Below are 12,491 nucleotides of genomic sequence, written 5' to 3' on the forward strand. Positions count from 1 at the left end.
AATGGAAAGGGATCGGCCATGGTGAAGTCATTTGACCAAATGGTAAAGAGAAAGGCTAAGTTTGAGATAGTCCCATGCACCATTCCTAAAGATTCCATATGTTTCTATTGTTAAGAGAAGAAACATTGTTTGCGAAGCTGCCCAATTTATCAGAAAGATCATAAGGTTGGTAAAAGTCAAAATATTTGACTATACTTCAAGTAAATCCACTATCTAACTCTATTAATTTCTTAATTGTTGATTCTTAATACATGATGTGAGAAGGTTGCATTTTGATGTTTTGTGCAAAAGGAAGGAAGCTTAAAAGTAAGAGCATGCTGAATCTGATCGCGAAGAGATGGATTTCGATCGCATGGATCGAAGATCGGATTTTTGAGTTGTTGCTTAGGAATTATGATAGATTGTTTAGAAATATGTAGTAACATAGTTTTCATTTGTAGTTGCATTGTAAGGACAAGTTTTCTACAAGTTTTTATAAATAAAGAAAAGTTATTTGATTTTATTTTAAGTATCCTTACAATGACATTTGTGTAAATTGTTGATTATATGTTTCCATTGATAGCAATATTGGATAATGGATTTGATTCTTTTATTTGTGGTAATGTCAAAATTTAACAAATAAGGAAAGATTCTCATCACCCAAGTTTCAATTGGACAGAAACTTGAAATCATGCAACTTGTATTGTGTGATGAATGAGAACCTTCATCTTTGGGAAATTAAGACTAATCCCTTTTTCACAAGTATATGTGAGTCAAGTGAAGGACTAAGGGATCTGGTACACTTGGTTGTGCGCTGGTCAGGTTCACCACAAGGAACGATAAAACTATTCATTATAATTTACTAAAGTTTAGTAAATTTGGTTATGCTTACAAGATTAAGTATAATTCTAAATCATTGAAAAAGTTTCAATATGTGACAGAACGAATGAGGAGAATCAAATTAGGCAGAAAGATAATAGTTTCTCCAATCTAAAAAGATGGAAGAGTAATTCAATATCGTGTTTTATGATCATCTTAATGATTATGAAAAATCATATCACAATTGATCCTATAAAGTCATATTAGTGCATTTCTATGGCTGAGAAGAGGAATCATGAATTGCTGAAATGGTTAAATGGTTAAATCAAGAAGATGAGTCATACTTTGTTCCAAAAACAAGTCTTGGAGTCATACTCCAATATTGTAAACTTGAGTGACATAATCTTAAGGAAGGGTTAAAACACTCATCAAATGTAGAGTAAAATGTTTCTTACTCTTGTACATTAGAAATTGGTAAGTTGTGATGTCTTGGATAAGACAAAGGATAACTAAGACCAATTATATGAAGTGTTTGTCTTGATAAGAATCTGCACTAACTATTGAATATTTATTTGTCAAGGAATGGTTCATGACAAGAAAATCTTATAGGTCAAGAGGTCTGTGGGAGTCTTAAAGATATTGACATGTATCAAGAACTAATCAAGAATAAACCTATTGTTAATCACTAGCACACGACTTGAGTTTGTAACCTATCGTGCTGAAATATACTTGTTTCTTTGCCCGTTCCAGTAAAAGTTGGCTATGCATGTGAGTTCTATAAGTTCTCAATTGTTTGGATAAAGCAAAGCATCTAGATCAATGAATGTTTCATTGATTAGTATGGGTGAGCTGCTTAAAAACTTGGAACACATCGTAGGCCCTTGTGCTACCAAGTGACAAGAAATTAAGATTGAACAAGTTCGGTCCATATGAGTTTGGATTTGTCACTAACCCTTTCTTATGATTCTGGTTTTAAAAATTCACATGAATAGGAACACATACACCATAAAATATAAGTGTCATAAGGTTTGTCTCCCCTTCATGAAAATGATTGTGAGGAAATGCTTTCACTAAGTACATTCTAAAGAGATAGCAATTGTGGTATTTGCATTCTCAAATTTTATTATGATTACGACATCCCTCTTCGTAGTTTGAATTATGAGAAATGGTAAAAGGTCTAAACATTTGAGACTTATTGTTATAAGTTCTAAAATTGTTTAGACACACATGTAAGTTGTCTAAAGAAAGGTGTACGACTTTGAGAAGCCTAGATAAAATCTTATCAAAGCATCTCGTGTCAGAAATCTGAACTTTGGTAATGAAAGTCAATAAGTATTCAGTTCTAGAATTCCAGCTGGTTTCTGCATACATGTCAAAGCTAGTGGGAGCATAAGTGTTATGCTACCAAGATAATTTATATTATGCTAGTGGGAGCATAATTATTATGGAAAGTGTTGGAAGTTAGCAATGTTAATTATAGGAAAAACAAAGGGATTCAAAACGCAAAGTTTCAGGGTTTGAAAAGTTGTTTTGCTATATTTAAGGGAGATGAAATTATACTTCATTTGAAAATCTAAAAGCATAGATTGAGTTTTTAATCAAATTTAGTCAAATATATATGAAAGTTTTGATGGAATGGTTCAACATAACGAAATTCTATACATGGAAATGTTAATTGCGTTCTCAAAATTTAATTATGATTATAGCATTCCTCTTCATAATTCGAATTATGAGAACATAGAAAATAGAAATATTGTAGTAAAAGACTAGTCAAGTATCATGTATTTATGAATCGTGTCCAATATGCTTCAAGTATAGGATCGATTACATGTGGTATAATATTCATTCGTTCTTAATTTTCTAAATGCCTAGGACATTAAGAAGGAAAAAGGACTAGAACCGGATATGACTAAACTGGTTAACAACTGTTAAGGACAATCTAAGGTTCACCAAGGATTGGTCACTTGTAGTTGGAAGTATGAAAATAAATGGACCATATTGTCACACTCTAAGAAGATGTAACCCTTGTTCAGAAGTGATAGTCAAAATGGGAACATGGAAACGTTTCCATAAGTGGATGTTATTCTTTAAATCCGTGTAAGATTAGGAAATTTAATGCAGAAAGCATGTTCAAAGGAATGTACTTTCAATTTGAGACTTCGTTTCCATGGAATTGCTCTCCATTGGAATACCTTGTAATGTCTATTGCCAAGTCTCTGTGACTTTTGTGCATAGTCATTACAAGAGGATCATTGCATATAAGTTTAGAATCCAACAAATGATAGTAAATGACAAGAATTTGATATTCTTACATTTACGGTAAGGATTTGGAATTGTGAAATGAGCATCAATGAAATTTAGTCAACTGATCTATTTCACAAAGTAAGGATCATAGATAAACATCGTGTGAGTATGGGAAAACTTCTGTTTTAATTCAAGAATTAAGTTGTTTATACGAAACATTATACAATGAATAATGAGTAATCAATATGGCACTCAAAATTTTTGCGGCCATATAGGATTAGTATCATTCTTGTGTTTCACTTTTCATGTTTTGACTTCCCGAATAACTAGGTTATTTAAACCATCCACAATCGATCATACTTTAGAAGTAGGTATTGAGGAAAGACTGTCATGAATTGGTTTGTTGTTTCTCTAAAGACATTTAGACATATCACAAGTTTGCTTGCAGTGTTCATGAGTACTCCTATAGTAAGATTTGAGTTTTGGATTCAACCAACGCTCATCTTAATCATTCCATGGATTTTACGACGAGTGATTGTGTGACAATAATATCTGGTATTCTTGAAACCAAGACATGTGAGTTGTTGTTTACCAATCTATTGCACATTAACATATGTAAACGCATTAATAACTTGGTGTTATAAGACATATTGTTGTGTGTGATTTGATGAGTAAGTACAAGAAAGCCTTTGAGTCGAATTTTATCCATTCCATTTACCCGTTGAGGGATAAAAGCGATATCTGTAGGTCCTCAATGATTTAGTGATGACACACCTAAGTGCTTGGCCAATCCTGGACTGATTTGATTTGTTCAATTAGTCGGTCGTCATAAATCAGAAATCAGGAAACAACATATGGACAGAGAGAATGATTATAATCCATTTCTCATTCCATATGATATCTAGAATAGAGGAATATATGATCCCTTATCTAATGGACGTGCCATTGACTAGGTCAGAGTTCGACAGCGGCTTTTAAGAGCTACGCTTGCTTGTCGAGATTATGGAGTCGTACTTGCAATAATAGTTATTAGACTTATCCATGTTGGAGACTGTTGGATTAGGTGTGTAAGCCCAAAACTATAATTGTTATGTACTTGACCCGAGAGTACCATGGTCCATTCGGGTTGCATATCATCAGAACAATTTGATAGGATGGATACTTGAGTAAGAGGTTACTTATGATTTATTAATATATTATAAGTTCTAATATATTAATATGAAATCATATTGTTTAATTAGTGGTGATCAATAATTACTTTGGAATTAAATTTTATGATTAACATAGACTAATTAAATATATGGCAATTGAGTCGATAAATCATTTATTCTTATAGTGTGGTCCATTGGTTATTTATGATGGGCTAAACTAATACGGTAGTCCATGGAGGTTTAACCCATGGAGCCTAAGTAATATGAAAGGTCATGGGCATTAGGGTTTTCATGAATGTATCCCTAGACCTTGGTACATCATAAAAGGAACCCATTAGTCACCAAAAGCGACCCCATGTATTCCAAGAAGAGTGGAAGCAGTTTGTGTGTGCAAGCAATCTCTCTTTCAAGTTCTCCAATGCCCTAGGTGTGTTGTGAATCGTTTAAGGTGCAACATTTGGGGCACTAAGTTCTTAATGGCCAAAACTATAAGCTAAAATAAAGACGTAACTCTATAACTCAATTTTATGTTGTTTATATCAATTGTATGTTAGTTGTAGGCTTCAAGCTTTGGAAACAATATTGCATGTATAATCAGAGAAAACATAGATCCAAAGCTTTTAGGTTTGTATGTGCACCATTAGGATGTTGTAGTATACTAAAACCCAACACTTAAGATTATACTCAAGAAGTGTGTGGACTACACCATGAGTGGTCAACTTGTTCAATACTATTATGTATTGATTTGATGTAGAGACAACATACTCACCAGGAGTAGTAGTGAATGTATCAAAGTTGTTCACCACAGAAGCTAGACACTTGTCTTTTTTTTCGAATCATCAAACAGATCTTGAAGTGTGTCTCTTACCACTTTTTTATATTTGCACAGCTTGATATACTCAAATAGATATGGTGGAACACCAAACAACATTTTGGAAAACACAATTTGATCAACATTGAGTTTCTTGATGTCATTGGTAGTTAGACGTGCAATTATGAGCTCGTCCTGACCTATTAGAGCACCAGAAACATCTCTAACCATTTTCCTAATCGGGACATGAGGAGATTCTTTTATAGATATCCATATTTCATCACCTTTTTCTTTGCCAACCACAAATATCTCCATTCTAACTTTCCAATGATCATGCTCTTTTATAACTAGAAATGGGGCTCTTGAAGGGAAACCCACACTATTTCCAATTTGCATTTAATACATTTGTTGAGATTAATTAGAAGAAACCATTATTGTTTAAATATTAAATCGGAAGTGGTATATAGAAGCAATTTTATACTGAACACAAAAATAATTTAGATAATAAGCTAATCTTCAACAAACTATAATATGATCTTATGGATTCAAGGGACAAGGAATTAGGATTTGATAGCAATTAACAGAGAAAGTATTAAATGGAGAAGGTTTAAAAACTCAAACCTTGAATTAAAAAACAACAATAATTTCTAATAATGATTCCATTAAAGTCTAGATACACCTGTCAATCCTTGAAGATCATAATTCAACAAAGTGTTCAAGATAAATAAATAATGTATGAAAAATAGACAAGAACAAGAACAATAAGAATGTTAGAGAAAATGTTAACTGAATATTTCTTAACTGATAAGAATGAAGTGATAAATGTTACATTGATTCAAGATTGACACTTCATATATATCATAAGGAGGAACTAAGGAAAAATACAAAAAGACACATGGACTGGAGATCAACTGTCTGATACAGTCATTGTTGTTGATGTTGTCAGTTGTACTATGCTAACAAACAACTAACATACAAACAAAATAGTCCTTTTCAAATGACACCTATCATTCTATTACATCAGAAATAGAAAAATTTCGGACAACTTATCAATTTCAGAAACATTCACTTTTGCATCAGGTCAAAATTTGTTGATAGCTCAGACTGGGCTATCAAATTGCCAAGGGATCACTTGCTTTCTACCATCAAAATGGAGCAGTAGTTGTAGTCCAAGATTTATAATATTTTGATTCATGTTTCTCATTTGGTATGTATTTGACATTAAAAAATGTGTGTTTGATTACTTCTATCATTAGAAATATTATTTCAGTTTTATGTTTGAGAAATTTTTTTTATGGTTTCAAATTTGTTGAGAAAAAATGTGTGCTTGAATGTAATATTCTATTTTAAGGCTTGACCAATAAATGGAATTTACTAATTAAACCTAGATGAAACTTTAAACAAGAAGTCACTTTATTATGTTAACACCAAAAGGATCAGAGAAGATTTGAACCAAACATATTTAAGGCATTGTCGCCTTGGTCACATTAACAAGAAACGCATATCCTAACTCCAAAAGAGTGGACTTTGGGGGGGGGGGGAATAAATTGACTCATTTGATATATGTGAATCTTTTTTATGTGGTAAGATGACAATGTCCCATTTCTATGTGACTAGTTAAAGAGCAACTATTTTTTTTAGGAACCATACACACTAATGTATGTAGTCCTTTGAAAACAATGTCAAAATATTGTGAAAGATATTTCATCACCTTAACTTTTGACTATAGTCATTTTGGTTATATGTATTTGATGAAACGTAAACATGAAGAATTTGAAAAGTTTAAATTGTTTCAATGTCAAGTTGAAAATCAACTCGACAAGACAATCAAAATCCTTCGTTCGGATAAAAGGGGCTAACAATTGAGCCAAGAGTTCCAGGAACATTTAAGAAGTCGTGGGATTATCTAAAAAATTATAGCACCTAGAAGACCAAAGCGTAACGGTGCATCTAAGAGGACGAATCGAAACTTACTTTATATGGTTCGATCTATGATGAGCCGGAGTTCTCTTACTTTATTGTTTTGGAGATATGCCATACTCACCATAGCCTGTATGTTGAATATGGCACATACTAAAAACATAGACAATGCACCTTATAAGACGTGGTATATAAAATTTCCATCCCTATCTTATATGAATGTTTTGGTTTGTGAAGCATTTGTTAGACAAGAGACTTCAAGGAAACTCAAGCCTTGGTCTACCAAATGAAGAGATCATTATCCTTCAATCTTTTGAAACACAAGACTATCATAGATACGATAGAATCCATCAATAACTTGAGAGATATGGATTTTTAATTGATTATTTCATCATGATGATCAATGATAATGAATCCTTCTAGTTACTGATATGAAATATTAGATATCAAATCTAACAAATGGATTGCAGCCATGAACGCATAGATAAAATCAATGATAATGAATCCTTTTAGTTACTGATATGAAATATTAGATATCAAATCTAACAAATGGATTGCAGCCATGAACGCATAGATAAAATCCATGAGAGAAAATTAAGTTTGGCACTTGCTTGAACTTCCTCCCCACTACAAAATTGTTGGGAGTATGTGGGTCTTCAAGAAGAAGACTGACAAGGATGGCAATTTACACACATTCAGAGCAAGACTATTTTCTAAGGGATTCACACAAACTCAACATGTTTATTATGATGAAACCTTCTCACTGGTCGCAATGATTAAATCTACTAGGATACTAATTGCCATAGCTACGTATCACGACTATGAGATATGGCAAATGGATTTCAAAACCAGTTTTCTAAATGGACACTTGGATGAAAATTTTTACATGGTCCAACCTTGTGGTTTTGTCGACCAAAAACATCCGAATAAACTGTGTAAGCTCATGAGACACATTTATAGATTAAAGGAAGCATCTCAAAACTGGAATCATAGTTTCAATGATGAAATCACAAAATCTGGTTTTGTTAGAAATGAATATGAATATTGTGTTTACAAGAAAACTAGTGAGAGCTTGGTCACCTTCTTTGTTCTATATGTGAATGACATAACTATCATGGGAAATCACATTCCAAATTTGGGAGGTGTAAAGGCTTGGCTTGTATAGTGCTTCTCAATGAATGATCTTGTTGAGGCGCAATACTTTCTTGGTATTGAAATCTATAGAGACAGAGAAAAACGGTTAATAGGTTTAACCCAAAGTATATATATTTATAAAGTCTTGAAATGGTTCAAAATGTAAAAATCTAAGAGTAGATTTGTACAACTGGCACATGGCGCAATCCTAAGTTCATCCTAGTGTTCTAGCACAGAGGCTGAGCTAGACAAGATGAAAAATGATCCAAATGCTTCGGCAGTTGGATCCATCATATATGCCATGAATTTTACTAAAATTGATCTTCCTTGTGCTATGAAAATGGTAATAAAATACCTATAAAATCCATGGGAGAGTCATTAGATAGTTGTGAAGAACTTCTGTAAGTATTTGCTTCGAACTAAGGACATGTTCCTCGTTTATTGGGGAGTTGAAGAAAGCTTAAGTTTATAGTTTTACAATGATTCTTCATCATCAATGGGGATGTAGTTTCTAGGAAAAGCTCCAAGAAAAGTGTTGTAGCACAGTCCACTACGGTGTCAAATACATCATTGCTTTACAAGCTGCAGAAGAAGCTGCTTGGATGAAGAAATCAATTGGATATCTAGGTGTTGTTCCTTCCATTTAGGATCATTTAGAAATCTCTATGACAATGAGGGTGCTATTGCTTAGGCTAAAGAACTCCGATCACATAATAAGAACAGTCACACTAGTCGGAGGTTCAACTACATTCGACATGAAGTTGAAAATGGTGAAGTTAGTATTCACAAAGTACTCACATATCAAAATTTGGCTGACCCTTTCACGAAGCCCCTTCTTTGAGAAATGTTTGAAGAACATGCTTGAGGGATTGGACTTCACTTTTCTAATGATTGGATTTGATTTATGTATTAGTATTGAATGTTGGAACATTATATAACATCATCTATTGTAATAACTATGATATATATATATATATATATATATATATATATATGGCATATAATCATTTCATTAAATATTTGTTGTGTTTTTTTTGTTAACATGATTAATCCTTGATTAAATTTATCCATTCTAAAATCTACAGTCTGTTTATTATTATGGAAACAATATTCAAGATAGACTAATATGAATTTGAATGGATGACAAAGGGTTGTAACCACTTTCATAGGTACTTGATAGAGAATATGTAATGGATAGACCCGTTCAAGATCACTTCATGAATCATTTTCATGAATAATACTTGTTATTAATATTTGTATATCCTTAATACTAATATATATATATATATATATATATATATATATATATATATATAATTCAGTGTATGAAATGTTATGATTTTATATAGTCACATGATGTTCTTTAAAGAGGCTGTTATAAAAGCTATTTTCAGGTATGATATGAACCATGAAAAAGAAATATGTAGTCAAGATGTGATTTCCTCCTCTTATTCGGTGAGAGTTAGACATCTAAGGTCTGATGTAAAGTTGAACACTCATATAAGATTGATTGCGGTGTATATCTCATGTTAAACATGATGTTTGTAGCACAGGGATAACTGATAAACTTACCTTATACACCAATTTTAGCTTTCAGCTTCTGGGGAATTGGGCGTTGACAGAATGACACAAAGTCGTATATTGTTGGGGGTAGTGAAATGTAACACCGTAAAATTTCAAACAAATTTTCACATTTTAAAAACACTTTATTTCACAATATTATAAAACTCATTGTTTCATATATTCGAACATAAGTAAAAATCCCAAGATCATAACATATAATAAAACTCCGCGTGTGTGTACTGATCATGTCGGCGCCTTCCCGCGATCCTCACTAGTACCTCAAACACATAAAACAAACACTGTAAGCACGAAGCTAAGTGAGTTCCCCAATATACCACACATAACACATACTAGCCACTCGAGGCTATAACTATGTGGGCCATTGGGCCTTAACTCTGTAGACCTTCTGGTCCTAACTCTACAAACCTTCCGGTTCTAACTCTGATATACACACGGCATAAATCACATAGAAATAATGCAGTGCAACACTTCACATAAATACCATACAATAACTCTGTCACATAAGTTTAATTACTACTCAAGGTAAAGTATAGTGAGAAGACTCACCTCAGGTACTCTGAAATACTACGCTAGCCTCTGGCAAATCACATAAATAATTACTCTAATTAATACAACTTTTAAAGGCCAGACTAATCCTCCTCAATAAGTCCTCCAAGTAGGGTAAAAGACAATTCTACCCATCTAATGGCTCATAAGACCAAATCATTGACCGAACCCTAAAAGTCAACGAAATCAACTCTAGTGAGCGGTCAAACTTTGACCAGACTCGTTGAGTGCACACGAGTGACTCAGCGAGTCCATGCTGGTTCTCTGAATCCCTTGTTGAACCTCTCAGGCACGACGAGTTCCCTATCTACTCGTCGAGTTACTCAGCAATGAATCGCGGGGCATCCCCGACTCGACTCATCGAGTCTGCCTATGGACTCAGCGAGTTGCTCCCATGAAAACACTCATCTGACCTTCTGAGGTCAGATCCTTTCCTCTAATCCATAGATCTAACTTCCCTATGACCAATAACCACGTAAAGGTCGAATCATGGTACACATGCAAGGCTCTCTATGCTTATTTTGGTGAAATCCTTCATATCATGACAACCCTAACTCATAACTCCAAGGAAAAGGCTTACAGCATAATGGAAGGGACTCTCTAACACTCTTAAGGTCCAGATCTAGGAATCATTTCACCATGGGACCTCTCATACTCTAGATTCAAGCTAAATAAAGCATGAAGAAACCCTAGATCATGAAATCTACTAAACAAATGAAGATGGACATGAATCGTTACCTTTCACAGCAGCTCTGAACGAAATGATGGAAGATTTGAGTACCACAAGACAGCGCAACTCAAAATCCTTCCTTCCCTTTGCTAAAGCACACCAAAGATGATGAATTAGCCTTCCTCTTGCACCACAAGCTTCCTCTCTGCTCTCTAGAGTTTCTCAGGGTGTAATCGCCGCTAATAAAGGCCATAAGGACCTTTAAATAGGTCCCAAACCCGGACAACTAGGGTTTTTCTTAACAGCGTTGAATCGGCGAGTCTAGATACCCGACTCGTCGAGACCCTTCATTAAACAAGTCACCAAATCGCGATCCTACTCGACGAGTTGGGGTATCAAATCGCCGAGTCTCTTCACATCCCAAAAATAAAATACTCAAATTTCCATACCTGGATATTCGGATGTTACAAATCTCCCCCACTTGAGTTAGATTTCACTATCGTAATCACTCGTTAACCATTATAGATTGAAATTATCAACCCGATAGGCACCACTGAAATTATCTTGATATTACACTGACATTTTTCTCTGTGGACACCCGAAACCACATAAAACTTCCAAAACTAAAATTATAACCAACTCTTTCGTTGCTAAAATACTCCTCCCAATACTCGGAAACTCTAGTGGCCTGACCCGCTGCCAGACCGCTCACTCGAGCGATCACCCTGATATTCACTCCTCGAATATCAACCATGTCCACTCACTAGCTCTCTGATTCTCATCAGATCAAATCCAATAACTGGCTATTGCTTTCCCCACTGGTCATGATAAATCATCCGAATCATGCCCCTGAAACGAAACCGAGGCATATTCACTAAACTTTTATCAGAACCCACCCGAACAAAGAAACCTCAACAATCTGCCCTTCGACATAAAAGAAATAACCACGCTTGCTCGGAAGTGTCTTCAGGCATCACCATAATTTGCTCTAGTTCATTTCTCATATCCCTCATTGATACTGAGCACCAGGTCAACTTTTGACTCCACAACTGAACCTCCGAAGGTCACCCATAACATGATCCAAAATGCTCACTAACTTACTTCCCATGTCAACTATCTCGGCCCAGTAACACACAAGTCACGGAATTCTCTTTTCCTCATACAAAAACTACCATCCAACCGAGGATCAACTCCACCCTGACCTCTGATGTCTGCTACACATATCACCTGCGCAACTCGCGGTATCCCCCGTACCCGGGTACTGACCTATACAGGTTTTAGACGTCCGACGACAACAATACCCCTCATCCAAGAATTTACCTCAGAATTCTAGAATCTCATTTCGTTTACCCATACACCATCAATGCCAAACTCAACTCAAGAGTTTGGTCCGTCCAAAAGTTGGAACCTCGTGTCCCAATGAAACATTCATCTCATGGCTCAACCTGTGCCTCGCGCAAATACCACCTTTCCAATCCCCTTATGTTGCGACAATCACCACTGAAGTCAAAATATAATGATTCCCGTCAAAGACGGAGACCCCATTCTCGCCCCTGGTTCAATCACCAGGCTCCAAAAACTCAATACTAGGGCTACTCAAGCGCAAAACTCTTCTGCATCCTACTCTGATCAG

The sequence above is a fragment of the Lactuca serriola genome, chromosome 4, assembly GCF_051521515.1.
Source record: "Lactuca serriola cultivar US96UC23 chromosome 4, Lser_US96UC23_V15, whole genome shotgun sequence".
Classification (NCBI taxonomy): Eukaryota; Viridiplantae; Streptophyta; class Magnoliopsida; order Asterales; family Asteraceae; genus Lactuca; species Lactuca serriola.